Raw genomic sequence first — 13,698 nt, 5'->3', positions numbered from 1 at the left:
CTTTTCTTTTTCTATTTAAATATAATTCACAATGAATTTAATTTTATTCGACACGAAAATCAATCAGTAGAATCAATACTTAATGTGTTGTTCACCTACTCTGGCGAGTCAAACGAAATTACATTTGAACACTGGCGTATTCATTACTTTGAAAATTACATTTGAACACTGGCGTATTCATTACTTTGAAAATTACATTTGAACACTGGCGTATTCATTACTTTGACAAGTAAATAAACTAAGATTCCATGACGGAAACAATAATTAACTTTTCATAATCTTAATTAACTATTTTACGTTTCCAAGGTAAATTGAGCTCTCACCTGAGTTATTTTGGTTCGTAATTATATGCGGGGAAACTCCGATCCTGTCGACTGCGCCAGTAAAAATCCTTTCCTTATTTCAATATAATGAATATTGAATCTTCTAGGAAGAATAAAGCTAATTTTTCAGAATAAACAAAATACCTTTATTTAAATTTTAAAACAGAACCAAAAAAAATAAATACTGCAGCTCTAAACTATCAAAATTTTAAACTCTTAATTACTGCAGTTAAAACTCTTACAACTATTCAAAAATTAAAAACATTCAACTCTCTAAACAAAAATATATATATAAATCTTTCGAATCCTCTTCTTGTTGCCACACCGTAAAATGCAAGTTCTTGTCCTATTATTTATATTTCACGTTCTCTTTAAGTCACGATCTTCACAAGTCATGATCTTTACAAGTCACGATCTTTACACTACTAAAGAAATTTAACTTTATAATCCGCTTTTTACGTCATTAAAAATGAGAACAAAATTTAAAAAAAAAAGGAATAAAATATTTCATCGGTGCAAATCATTTGCATATCGCCATTTCACGAGCAAGGCCATAATTCAATTTGATCGGACGCAAATGATTACTCATGCAGAAAATTATCAGACTTAAGGGGCATTTGAATACACGGTGGAAAAAGAGATTATCTTACACTTTGCAGCATTAGAATTCAGTTATAAAGGCAATCTGGTTACAAGGTTAAAAAACCACTTGGGCAGCAAAAGCGGAAAAATAAATTGATTCTGATTCAATGTCTTCGTAAATTCTAATTTCGTAAGATGTTCTTCTCGTAAGAAACTGAAAATAAATTTAGTAAATTTGGTGTAGAATTATAAAACAGCATTATTATTGTCGCTATGATAGTCAAATGCAAAGCTTGTATGATATTCGTCTGTTAGAATGTTGCTTCGCGGCCAGACGGTGTAGTGGTTAGACGAGCCTACTAAGGTAACGAAGTTCCCGTTCGATTCCCGAAGAAGGCATAAATGTTTGTAAATGTACAGCATCTTTTGTGGCATGGCGACACTCTAAATATATGGCGAGCCGTAAGTCCTCTACTGTGGTTTGGTGGTTGGGAACAGGGGTGAGAGCTTTGGTGCTGAGGGTGAGGCTTCCTCAAAATTGAGGTGGAAAGTAGAAATCCAACCTCCTTGAGGCTCTGGCAACCCTTCTTCCATGAAATTACATGAAACAAGACAACAACAATACGAATGTAGCTTCGGATACTACGTTGATGTTATTAAAATGTATGTCCAAATTATGCAGCCATCCGAACTAATGGGCTTTCTGAAAAAATGAGGCATTGACGTAGTAGGTGATCTACCGCATTTAATACTTTATTTTTAGATGGCGCCGCTAGAACTGATTATTTTAATCATTTCTTTTTCCCGCTATTCTGCCACAGATTCGAATATGATAATTATTGAATTTTTTATATTTACGAAGCTATTATTATTGAATTATGAAGCTATTTAAATTTATTAAAATTAAAAATTTATTAAATTAATTAATTTATTAAATTATTTGTTCAATTTATTTCATTCATTAATATTCATTAATAAAATGTTCTTATTTTCATTTAAAAACAGCGTTTTAGTGGCGCCATTTAAATAAATAAATAAAAATAAAATAAATAACTAAAACCTGTAAATCATTACCAAAAAATAATTCTTCAAATGGTGCTTGCATATTTAGTAAATAAATGTATGCACAAACGTACAGGGTGTGATTTTGATTGTATAATATAATATATAGCAGAATACTGATTATTCGAACCGTGTGGTTACCTAAGTACTCAGTAAAGTTTTAAGACCAGATTACAAATACTAAATGATGACGAAAAGAAAACTTATTAGAAATTCATCAAACATAAAAAAATTATAATTTTTTTTTATGCCCATTAAATTTTTATTAGCCCAAATGAGCGATAGCCCAAAAGAGCTATTAATCTCGAAACGGCATTCTGCGTCGGTTCACTATAAATGGCGTATCACTTTTTAAATTGTTGCCACCAAATATTATCGTCCTATATTATATTTAAAGAAATTAAATAATGAAGAATCTGCATGAATGTTTGCATGTTTTTCGCATTGTGCAAAAACAACGGTACCTAGAGGGATAAAATTTTCATAACGCAGTTTTCCACCAGAATACGTACACCTGGAAGCCGAATCGCCGGGATTCGAGCTCCGTACCTCCTGATTACGCGTCGAGCGGTCTTTCAGTTACACCAGAAAGCATATAGAAAAGAGGAAGAAAATACCTTATACAGTAAGGCTATGTAATATAAAGTGTACTTGCTTTATCACGGGCTACCCGATTTAACTCAATTTGTAAAATATCAATCAGATATATAGTACGCAAATTAAAATAATAATAATAATAATAACAATAATGATGATATCAGTATGAGGAGCTACACCATACATTACGATATTGAAGGAAATAGCAGTTGCATGTGGAAAATAGCAGTTAATGTGGTGTGCACTAACACAAGAAACAAAAACGTATGTTATCATATTGAAACATTTATATAATAAAAAGACAAGGAGAAAAGATAATAAAAATATACAAGCATGATTGGTAATATTGGCATTTCTCCTTCAGGGGTATAACAAAGTAAGGAAACCATCCACTATCATAATATAGCCAAGAAATCAAAATACAATGTTATATACCAGTATGCAGATATACTTAATGCAATGTACAGATACTGACTATATGACGGAGAACGCTGGGATATGGATCCTAGAATCTCCTATCTGTTTAAATTAACTCCTACTCTTTCGAAAGAACTTTTCGATTTGATGTTATTATAAGTGTTTCCATGCCACAAAGGCTCTGCAATCATCTGTGCTTTCACCGGGATTCGAGGACAGGCTCAACGATAGCAGCTGGTATTGCTAATTACCATACCGATTGGGGCGGCTAGATATTTGTTCATGTTTCGTTGTTTTAACATAAATACGTGAAAAGTCTTCAATTACTGTCAATCAGTGACATGATATGATTTAGTTAATAGATCAACGTAATGCAAATGAGATAAATATTACATACCTAAAATAGCAGTGCAAAATCAGTCAGTGTCTTCAGACAATCAATCAGTGTCAGATAATAATCAAACAGGACACAGTGTATCACTATTGGACGGTTAGGGGCGTTGAAGAGGAAAAGCTTTAGAAAAAGGACTGTGAAGCAAAAAAGTTTGGAAACTATAATGCGACGCATTTTTTTTTTTTTTTTTTTTTTTATTTACGCTATGCAATTCTTTGTGAGCATTAAAATCCTCTTGCAAACCTGCCCTAATTCTAAGTGCTCTTTCCAAATTGGTCATACGTCTCTGCTCTTATTGCCCAAAATTATCTTTTTGAAGGCCATTTCCTGTAAAAGGGAAAATTCTCTTCGGATATGTTTCGGTTAGTGGAAACAAGCAGCGATATGCATCTTTCGTAAAAGCGAAGTGGCATTTCTTTTTTACTTCCTTTACTTCCTCGCACGAAGTAAAGGAAATATTGTAATCGCGAAATATTTCGGTTTTTCGGATTTCAAGGGAAATATCCATTTTGGCTTTTTTTTCGTAATATCTATAAGTACGGACAGAATAAAGGACCCTTTATTCCAAAGCGCACTGTAAAATAAATGGATTTTTTCGTGACGTCTAAATGTAGGCATGTACTTACATATGCATCTCGCATAACTCAAAAACGATTAGCCGTAGAATGTTGAAATTTTGTATATGGTACTGTTATAGCATCTAACTGTGCACTTCCCTTTTTTTATTGTAATTGGCAGTATAAAAAGGGCAATTTGCTTGAAATTTCGGTTTTCAGATTTCAGCGGAAACATCCATTTTGACCAATTCCGTTGTAACGTCTGTATGTACATATGTCACATAACTCCAAAACGATTCGTCTTCAAGTGCTAAAATTTTGTATTTGGGACTCTTGTAATATCTAGTTTTACACCTCCCATTTTAATCGCAATCGACAGTGCCATAAGGGCACATTATTCGAACGGGTTTTAAACTCAGTTAAAGCATGGTTCAGATGTAAATTAAAAATTTAGTAACCTTCGAATGTTTTATTTGTGTTTTTATTTTGTTGATGCTTACATTATAATAATTTTAAAAACATAGATAAAAGACTTATATGTATTTAAAAATTAATAAATGGACTTTTACTCTATCCTAATATTTCAGGTAAGATTGCTATATTAATAATTGTGTAAATATTTGCTGTTAATAAAAACTGTTATTTTAGCTACTGTGTGACTGTCCACTTTATTAAAGAATTAGAGTAATCAATTCAGTTTCAAATGAAGTAAGTTTAAATGAAATGCAGAAAAAGTGTGTGTTATTTAATAGGCTTGCAAAGGAGTCATGTGGTATCCACACCAAAGTTTTTACATGAAGAAAAGAGATATAATAATTAATTGCAAACCACAACACTCGCATTTTATGCATATTAATTTGAATTTCATTAATATTCTATTGCTCATGAAAGTATATAATTAAAATGTGACTTATTTTTTATCATCCTTTCAGTTTTTGAATTTTATTTCCTGCTTATTTTTCTCTTATGTTTTTAAAACGGCGCAAATATTCAGGTTTTGCCAGTTTTAAGTTTAAAACAGTTTTGCGAAAGTTATGAAACCTAATTTTTTTATACTCTTTCCCGGTTCATGTAGTTATACTTATTCACATTGTTTATTTATTCTAAAATTAAATTATAAAATATTAGACTCGAATACAACAATAACTGACGAGATGATTAATTTCAAATTTTGGAATTTTCGTGTTTTTTTTTTTCAAGTTTGTAAAAAACTTAAGGAGTCTGTTAAAAAAGTAGAATAATCCGAAGATGAGTTTTTCTCTTCAGTGACATTCTTCTGTGATTTAATATGTAGCATTCTTTAATTTATAATTTTGTTACATATGGTACACCGAAAGAAATTTTTTGCAAGTAATTTACAAGTTTTAAAATGCTAAAAATACATTGTTTATTCACGCAGTTTTATTATTTTATAATCATGATTTTCTAATTATGAAAAGAAATCCTCGAACTAAAAATTTTTATCTTTAACTTATGCAAATAATGTAGCGATTTGACTGTGTACCAATACTGATTCTAGAATACAAATTCTTTGAATAAGATATCATTTTTGAAAAGTTAAAATCATAATTTTCAGGGCTGTCTGCCTAGCAATAAATATTCGTCGCTTAGTCTGTTAATGTCAGAAATATTTTTATACATTGCTATTTCATTTTTAGTTATTTACATGATCTTCTACTTGTATGCGATCCTTCAACAAGATCTCAAACTCTAAAAGTAAAAATAACTCTGTCAATTCTTGTAGTGTTTTACCTAATATTTCCTGTTTTATCTTTTGGAACAAGTAAAATATTAATACAAGGCCAGGAAGTTAAATTTCATAATTTTTGCAAAACTGATTTTCTGAAGTTATGAATGTTATATTATGCATATTATCTTTATTTAAAACTGTTCTGTATTTGAAATGTACGTTTACAACCAGTTTTATAAAAGTAAAGTACTCTTATGTAAACAGTATTTATCAAAATGAAATTAAGATTCAGATATACATATTTTGCATGTGTCTGAAATTCACTATTCTACGCGCAATAAATTGTTAAAAATGTACATAGAAAATGTTAGAAATCAAGAGGTAAGTTAAGAATTTCTACAATGATAGTTTGTTAATTAATAACAGACAGATTAAATATGAAACAATACAATATGATATTTTTCCAAATGGCAACATACTCGAATGAGAAGTGAAACAATGCATTAAAGAGAAAAAATATACTCAAAAAGTAAAAAAATATGTAACGCAATTCTATAAAAATATTTAATGTTTTCAATTAGATATATCATGAATTAAATGCATTTTTATTTTACTGAATCAGATTCAAATGTAAAAAAATACTATTCTTACTGCTATACAATGTAGAGCAGTAAAATGAGGAAGTCAAGTTCAAAATGTGACTTTTCAGCAAAAGATGAAACGAAAAAAAAAAAAAAAAAAAGAAAGAAAGAAAATGACAGGAGGGTAATGGTTGAATCGACATGATTTTGAACAGAAGCTGAAGATACAAAGATGAATCAGTATTAAGCCTTGTGGACGCGATCATCACAGAGATGTAATGTTCAATACAGGAATTTGTTAGTATTCTCGGAAATATTCGCCTTCTGAAGGAAATGATTATCACTAGAGGTTCACTGTATTTTGTTAAATTTAATGCATAGCTTATCATAACTAAAAAATGCTGCTATTTATTAGCTTATATAACAATAAAATTGTTGTTAAGTATCAGATTGTTATGAAATGCCCAGCTGCGGTGAGATAGTTTCCAAGCAAAGCTGGTTTTAGATTGCCAGAAAATGGGAAGGAAAGGCAGGGTTGCCAAATTTGGCGCGATATCGCCCATTTGGCGAGATTCGGCGATATGCCATAGATGGAGCGAGAACATTCTAGAACGAACCCTTATCGGTTTACCCCAGAATGTTCTCGAAGGCAGGTCAAAAGCTATATAAACCCTGCCTGAACGCGGAGTAGCAATGTATCATGAGAGTATGTTGAGTTCAGAAGTAGTGGTCTGAGTTCAGAGATTAGTTGGAGAGCGACAGAACTGAGTCGAGAGCTGTACTTTAGAGCTTTGCCGTGACGCTGTCTTCACCGTTGTAACCTGAAGGCAGTGTTGCTGATTGTTTCAGCGTGTTTAACGTAGTTTTTTCGACGATTGTTAACGTGTTTTTGGAACTGTTCAGACACGCTAAATCCACAAGCGGCCGAGCTGTAAAATCGCTGAATACTAGTAATCTGATGCGGATTCAATTCAGGCGAATGGGCTGGCAGTTCAGGGGTTATCACGCCTTTTCCCATGTTTAACGTAAGTCTAAGCCAGTTTTCCTTAAAAAATCTTCCACGAAGGCATCTCTCCTTTTAGATAACCCTTGAATGTTGTGCCATAATTTAACAAATATAAGTAATCTTAATGTAGTCTAATCAGTGGCGCTGAAAGTATAATGCACTGCTATTTAATTTCAACCATTGAATAAAAAGAATATAAAAATAAGTATAAAAAATGAAAAAAAGAAAGGTAAAATTGGAAGCAGATTGACTTTTTCACTTAATTTTTTTAGAAGAAAAACAACGAAAGGATGATTCAGAGACTAACGATTATAACCAATGGAAAATTTTAAATTTATCGCTAGTCGTTATTGTCTTTTTCAGGTAATTTTTAGGATTTTGAACACGAGTGTTATTAAGGGGGGAAAAATCATCGAAAAGTTAAACCAGTGGAAATTTTGGAAAACAATTAAAGCCCGCTTTAAAAAGTGAAAAAAATATCTAATGTTATAAGGTATTTCTCTCGCCTTCGTGGTGTGGTGGTCTGCACACTCAGCGCGTAATTGAGTGATCCGCGGTTCGATTTCCGGAGAAGGCCTTGCGAATTTTTCATCTCTCTTGCTCAAAAAAAAAAAAAAAAAAAAAAATTCTAATGTCTCTGCAGTGGCGTCCGAACTAAAAGGGTGTTGGATGATGATTCTCCTCACCCAGTATTTGGCGATTGGGTCCCCTAAAAACCCCAGTCGACCTTTAAAAGGGGGAGTATATAAAGTATTTCTCCCGCCTTCTTAGCGAGCTATCGTGGTGTGGTGGTCTGCACGCTCAGCGCGTAATTGAGAGGTCCAGGGTTCGATTCCCGGCGAAGGCTTTGCTAATTTTTCATCTCTCTTGCTCCAAAAAATTATCCTAATGTCTCTACAATGTAATTGTATAAAAATATTTAATGTCTTTAATTAGATGCCTTTTTTATTTAGATCAATCAGATTAAAATTAATATTTTTAAGAACTTCATCTATTGTTTTTATATACTTTAATTTGTTTATTACAGACAGTTTAAATATGGAACAATACTATCTTATATTTTTCCAAATAGCAACAGACTCGAATGAAAAGTGAAACAACACGTTAAAGTGAAAAAATATATAACGTAATTCTATAAAAATATTTAATGTCTTGAAAAAGCTATATCATGAATTAAATGCATTTTTATTTAACTAAATCAGGTTAAAAAGTGAAAAAAATATTAATAAACTGCATCTATTGCTTTTAAAGAACTTAGTTTGTTCAATAATAACAGACAGGACAGGAAACAAAGCAAAATCGCGTTTCAAGAATAATAGTCCTTTTTGAGTTAATAAAATGAAACAAATGAAATTTCAGTTAACATTAACACTGCCGATACGTACTTGAAAATAAAATAACGCATCGAAATTGTATAAATATAGTTAAGAAATGGTGTGCATTGAGAATACGGCAAAGCACACTAGTGCTGTCTGCCTAAGGGAGGGATGCCTTCGTGGAAGACTTTCTAAGGGAAAACTTTCTAAGGGAAATTGGGAAAACCACGAAATGCCCATGCAGCCAGCCCGTTCGCGGGATTCGAACCTCGGACCGAACTACCAGTGTTCAGCGATTTTGCCGCTCGGCCGCTGGTGGGCCCTATAGTTAAGAAAATCTAAAGGGAAGAAATAAGCTGATCTTTGTTTAATTTTCTTCATTTAATAGTAGTTTTCACTTAAATATATTGCTTAATGAGCTACAGTATCATTTACAGCTTACTGTATAATTTCTACTGCAGCTAATGTCTAGAAATTTTGACTTAGAGTGGTTTAATTCGTATAATTAAAAAAGCAAAACTTTTGGTTTATTACTAAAAAACATAAACTACGAGTATTTTTAAGATCTATAGTAGGTGGAACACATAAAATCGAACTAAGTGGACTCACAAAAAAGAAAAGTGCGTTAGCTAAAGCCGTTAGCCCAGAAAATTATTAGCTATTAATTTCGTTCTGGCATTTTGCTCACTTTTCAAATTGTTCCCACCAAATATTAGAGCCCTGTGTTATATTTAAAGAAATTAAATAATGAAGAATCTGCATCAATGTGTGTATGTCCCTCGCATTGTGATAAAACAACGGTACCTACAGCCATCCAATTTTGAATAACGTAATTTTCCGCCTAATATGGGCATCTGGAAGCTCTACTTTGGAATTTGAAATTTTTTTTATTATCGAATTCATCTATTGTAACACATCAAGGAATTCTTGATTAACAAACTCAAGGATTTCAAAGCGAGCAATGGCAACGTTGTATAGAAAAAAACATTTTTATCTCCAACGCGTTAGACTGTGTATAGGAAATTCTAAAGATATGCTCATTTAAAAATTATTTCGCGATATTGCTGTGGAATTGAATTGTATGGTTTTTAAGTGCGAAGAACATGATATTTAATAAATAAAGACGCACACAAAACGTTAAAAAACGCCCTTTGGACGTAATGTAAAATCTTAAAGCTTTCAGATTTTATGTATTTTTTCTTTTTTATGATAATTTTAGGCGACAGGCCGAGGAAGCGGCCAGTTAATACAAAAATTCTGAAATCTTGAAAAAAAAACTGCGAAATGGTCACGGCAACCATAACAGAGTCAGCCCCCGATTAAGCAAGGTAATACCGAAAAGGACATTCACGGTTAACCCCAAATCAACGATTCATCCAACAGCAGTTAAAAGAAAAATGAATAATCCATATTACAATCAGCAGACAATTCTTATTGAAAATTTATTTGCCTTTTCAAGCAATATTCAAAACAAAAACTAAAAGCACCGTAAACAACGAAAGAATAAATATGATCAGAAACGAAGAAGATAAGTTACGAGTGGCATTACACAGCAATATTTTTATGAGAACTTGAGCAATATCACCGATTTTAAAATCCCGCAAATATTTCTATTGGAATATTTTCGTTTGTTTTTGAACTACATTCCTCATTCCTGTTTTTAATTTTCCTTTTTTTATTTTTTGTAGACACTTCTGTTTTACACTGTTGGTTTTATGATGGACACATTTCAATCATTACGATATAAACCAGCTTAACTCGTTTATAAAGGATCCGTTTAATCTTCATCCCAGTTATATCGCCTCCAGTTAGTCGACAGTTTACTATAATCTTATAAAGCGGGTTCGACGGCCAAATAGTCTTTAGTGTACAACAGTGTGGGTCTACTAGGGAAAAGCATTTTCGTATTTAATGATATGTTTAAAAAACGAATAAATGCCTAAAAATCTTATCTTTACTGTTGTATAGAGATATTAGGTATTTTTTTGGAAAAGCCGGAGAGATGAGAAATTAACAATCGCCTTCAACGTGAATCAAACCACGGACCTCTGGAATATCGGGCCCAGCGTGCAGAACCACTACACCACGAAGGCACGCTAGGAAGGCAGAAGAAATACCTTATATTGCATTTCTTCAAACTAGAAGAAACATAGAGATGGATGCCTATTGTTTCTTCTCCTTCACCTGGTACTTTTTTACTGCAACCAGCTATTGGATATCTGAAGACATACTGCTCGAATGAACAATTTCAGAACAGAAAGCCATACGAATGTCTTTTAAGTTGTATCTCGCTGGGGACCTCTTCATTTTCATTAGTTAGAAAAGTTGTTCACTCTGATACGTAATTACTTTGATAGTAAATTTGCATAGCATGCAAATTTGCGGCTTTCTGAGCATCGGGTAGGCAAGTGGTCGTACTAAATCTTTGCTTTAGAGCTGAGTTACACTGAATTTCTCTCAATTTCTTTTGTTAAACAGTTAAATATTTTTATAAAGAAACCGTTTCGAAAGTCCTTGTCTCTTAAGATTGCATATATGCTTCGATATTTTGAAAAATTAAAGCTTTTATTAAGATATTATAATCGTTAGCACAAAAGAGGCGTTAGTCCCGAATGAGATATTAGTCTCGAAAGGCATTTTGCGTTGAATCAGTATAAATAACGTATTACTTTTTCAAATTGTTGCCACCAAATATTATTTCCCTGTCTTATATTTAAAGAAATTAAATAACGAAGAATCTGCATGATTGTATGCACGTTTCTCGCACTGTGAAAAACAACGGTAACTGGAGTCATCAAATTTTCAATAATGTGGTCCTGAGCTTGAACAAGGGCACCTAGAAGCCCGGAATTTGAATTTCGAACTTTCTTTATTATCTGTTTTATATTTTGTAAAACGTTAACGAATTTTTGATTAACGAGTTCAACGATTTCAAAGCAATCAGTGGCAACACTGTAGGAGGAGGGGGGAAATTTTTATCTCCAAGGCGCGAGACTGTCTATCGAAAGTTATTCTGTTTTTAAATATTTCGTGATTCTGCTGTTAAATCAAATTTTATGTGGCTTAAACGGCAAGAGCGTGACATTTAATAATTAAAGTGCGTTAACACAAACCGTTAATAATAAAAAGGTAAAAAAGATTTGTAAAGCTATCTGAGTAAGAAAACTTATTTAATAAACTGAGAAACGACAGAAAAAAGCAGCAAAATATGAATCAGTACTTAATGCTGCATCAGGAATTCTAAACGTAAACTAAAATTCTACTTTTAAAATTTTTTGTAATTTCGCTGTTGTATATGGCGTAAGTGCGAAGAAACTGATGCTTAAAAATAAAGCTAAAAAAGCCAAATGGAAAAAAAAAAAAAAAAAAAAAAAAAAAAAAAAATTAGGAGTATCAGCCAGACTGGTAGACTGCGAGTTCAGTGGAAAATCTTAATAAACCCTTTTGTGTGACCTTTAAAATCTGAAACCTTCCAGATTTTTTTTATTTTTTGTTATTTTCTCAGACTGAGCAAAGGGCTGCAAACTGCTCGGGAAAATACAGATTCGCCATCTTATTTGTTTGGCGTTTGATTGACGCTTTTTACAACAGTAAGAAGAATTGGATTTTTGTCAACTTTCTTTGACTTTTTAAGTGCAAATAAGTCGATGTGTACATGGATAAAGTCATGGGAGCGCTCAATGCCATTTTTGTGCAATTCTGGAATGTTTTTTTTTAAAGTGAAAATAGGTCGATGTGTACATGGATACCGAGTACGAGCAATTCTTAAAAACGCGCCAAGCAGTGGGTGATTCTGCACTTTCCCCAACGGCTCGCTGCCGAGAGTTCGACATGCCTGTTATAGACATGCGACATGCGACGGAGGACGTGGGCACCACCCCTCTACCAATATGGTTAATCGGTATAGCGCCACGTCCACCTTTATCTAGATAACCATACGTGTTCATTGTGCTAATATACTAATATATAAACATACATACAAATTTGGTACTTTATACAGAGGCGTTAAAGCTAATTAATGTTAGAAACTGGATAATACATTGCCATGTTACAAGGTGTATGCAAAAGCATGGATAAGGTAGCATATATACATAACGTGTGTACTCATAAGTTGAGTACACTATGATCCTTTGAAGCATTATCATTAGATTACAGAAGACATGTACATATTGAAATATTAGGTGCGCAATGCCTGTTATAGAGTGTTCTTATAATACTAATAGGTTTAACTATCTCTGAATAATTCATCTAAGATAATCGATTTCTATAACAATAAATAAATGAAAGGCCATTTGTGGAGTATCGAAGAAGTTATTGTTTATATGCTATGGCAAATAATTGTTCAGATAAAACAACTTCATTATTTTATTTATGGCATTTAGAGACAATGCTGAAAAACTTATAGTTTTAGATAATGCCACTCCTAATGAATAATTTTTAGTTATCAGTTTTTTTCAGTTCAGTCAAAACAGATTACTTGATGAAAGTACTTACTTGAAATTCACTCTTGCTAATTTCTTTATTCCTGATAAAAGTCAACTTCCAAATATCCTCCAATCAAAAATTCAAAAATTCCAAAAATCTATGCCAATCAAAAATTCCAAAAATCAATGCCAATGGTGTCACAAATAATTATTTAGCCGAAATTCGATTTTAACTTGCATATTCAACTAACTTGACTTAAATGCTCCGATATGCTAATATACTGTAAAATTACTGCTGAAGTGATGATCAGAAACTTTTACAGTAAAGAAATTCTGACTAAAATTTCAAAATTTATTTTTAAAGCATTTTACTGAAAACACACGAGTAATTTTCGTTACACCGAGTTTTCAAAACAACATGCGTTTGAAATTTAAGAACAAAATTTTGATAGCTAGCTATTATTCCGCAACTGTTAAAAGCCAACGTTAGAAGTCTACATCTCTCAACTTCTCATTCCCGCTGGGCTCGTTGATATCTCTGTCTGTGACGCCAGAAATCAACCTTCACTTCCGGATCCAGACTTCACTAGCCGGAAGTGAAGTTCATAAACACCAATGCCAAGGTTATCGGTCAACAAATTGATAATGTAAATCGAGGAATAAAGCTAGAAGAGATCTCAACATTGGAGAAACCCGAAATGAGAAAAGTCGCAAAGTTTCAAAATATTTGAAGAATGAAGAAATATAAA

General features: G+C 32.4%; 1 protein-coding gene across 2 annotated transcripts in view; it reads right to left on the bottom strand.

The window, feature by feature from the left end:
• The window catches only part of LOC118187728 (metal cation symporter ZIP14-like), a 177,234-nt gene extending 163,775 nt beyond the window's left edge, over nucleotides 1-13,459 (bottom strand). The window contains exon 1 of one of the 2 annotated variants that reach the window (XM_085823801.1): nucleotides 13,020-13,459. The gene's annotated coding sequence lies outside the window, so the exon portion shown is untranslated. Of the gene's footprint in view, nucleotides 1-3,378; nucleotides 3,509-13,019 lie in introns of those variants that run through there. The other variant, XM_085823802.1, reaches the window with a different exon arrangement.
• Between the last annotated feature and the right edge of the window lie 239 nt (nucleotides 13,460-13,698).

The sequence above is a fragment of the Stegodyphus dumicola genome, chromosome 9, assembly GCF_044657685.1.
Source record: "Stegodyphus dumicola isolate Sdum_Otavi_A_Nest chromosome 9, ASM4465768v1".
In the NCBI taxonomy this organism is placed as follows: domain Eukaryota; kingdom Metazoa; phylum Arthropoda; class Arachnida; order Araneae; family Eresidae; genus Stegodyphus; species Stegodyphus dumicola.
The sequence above is the reverse complement of the archived record's forward strand: the minus strand, read 5'-3'. Positions and strand labels throughout refer to the sequence as shown.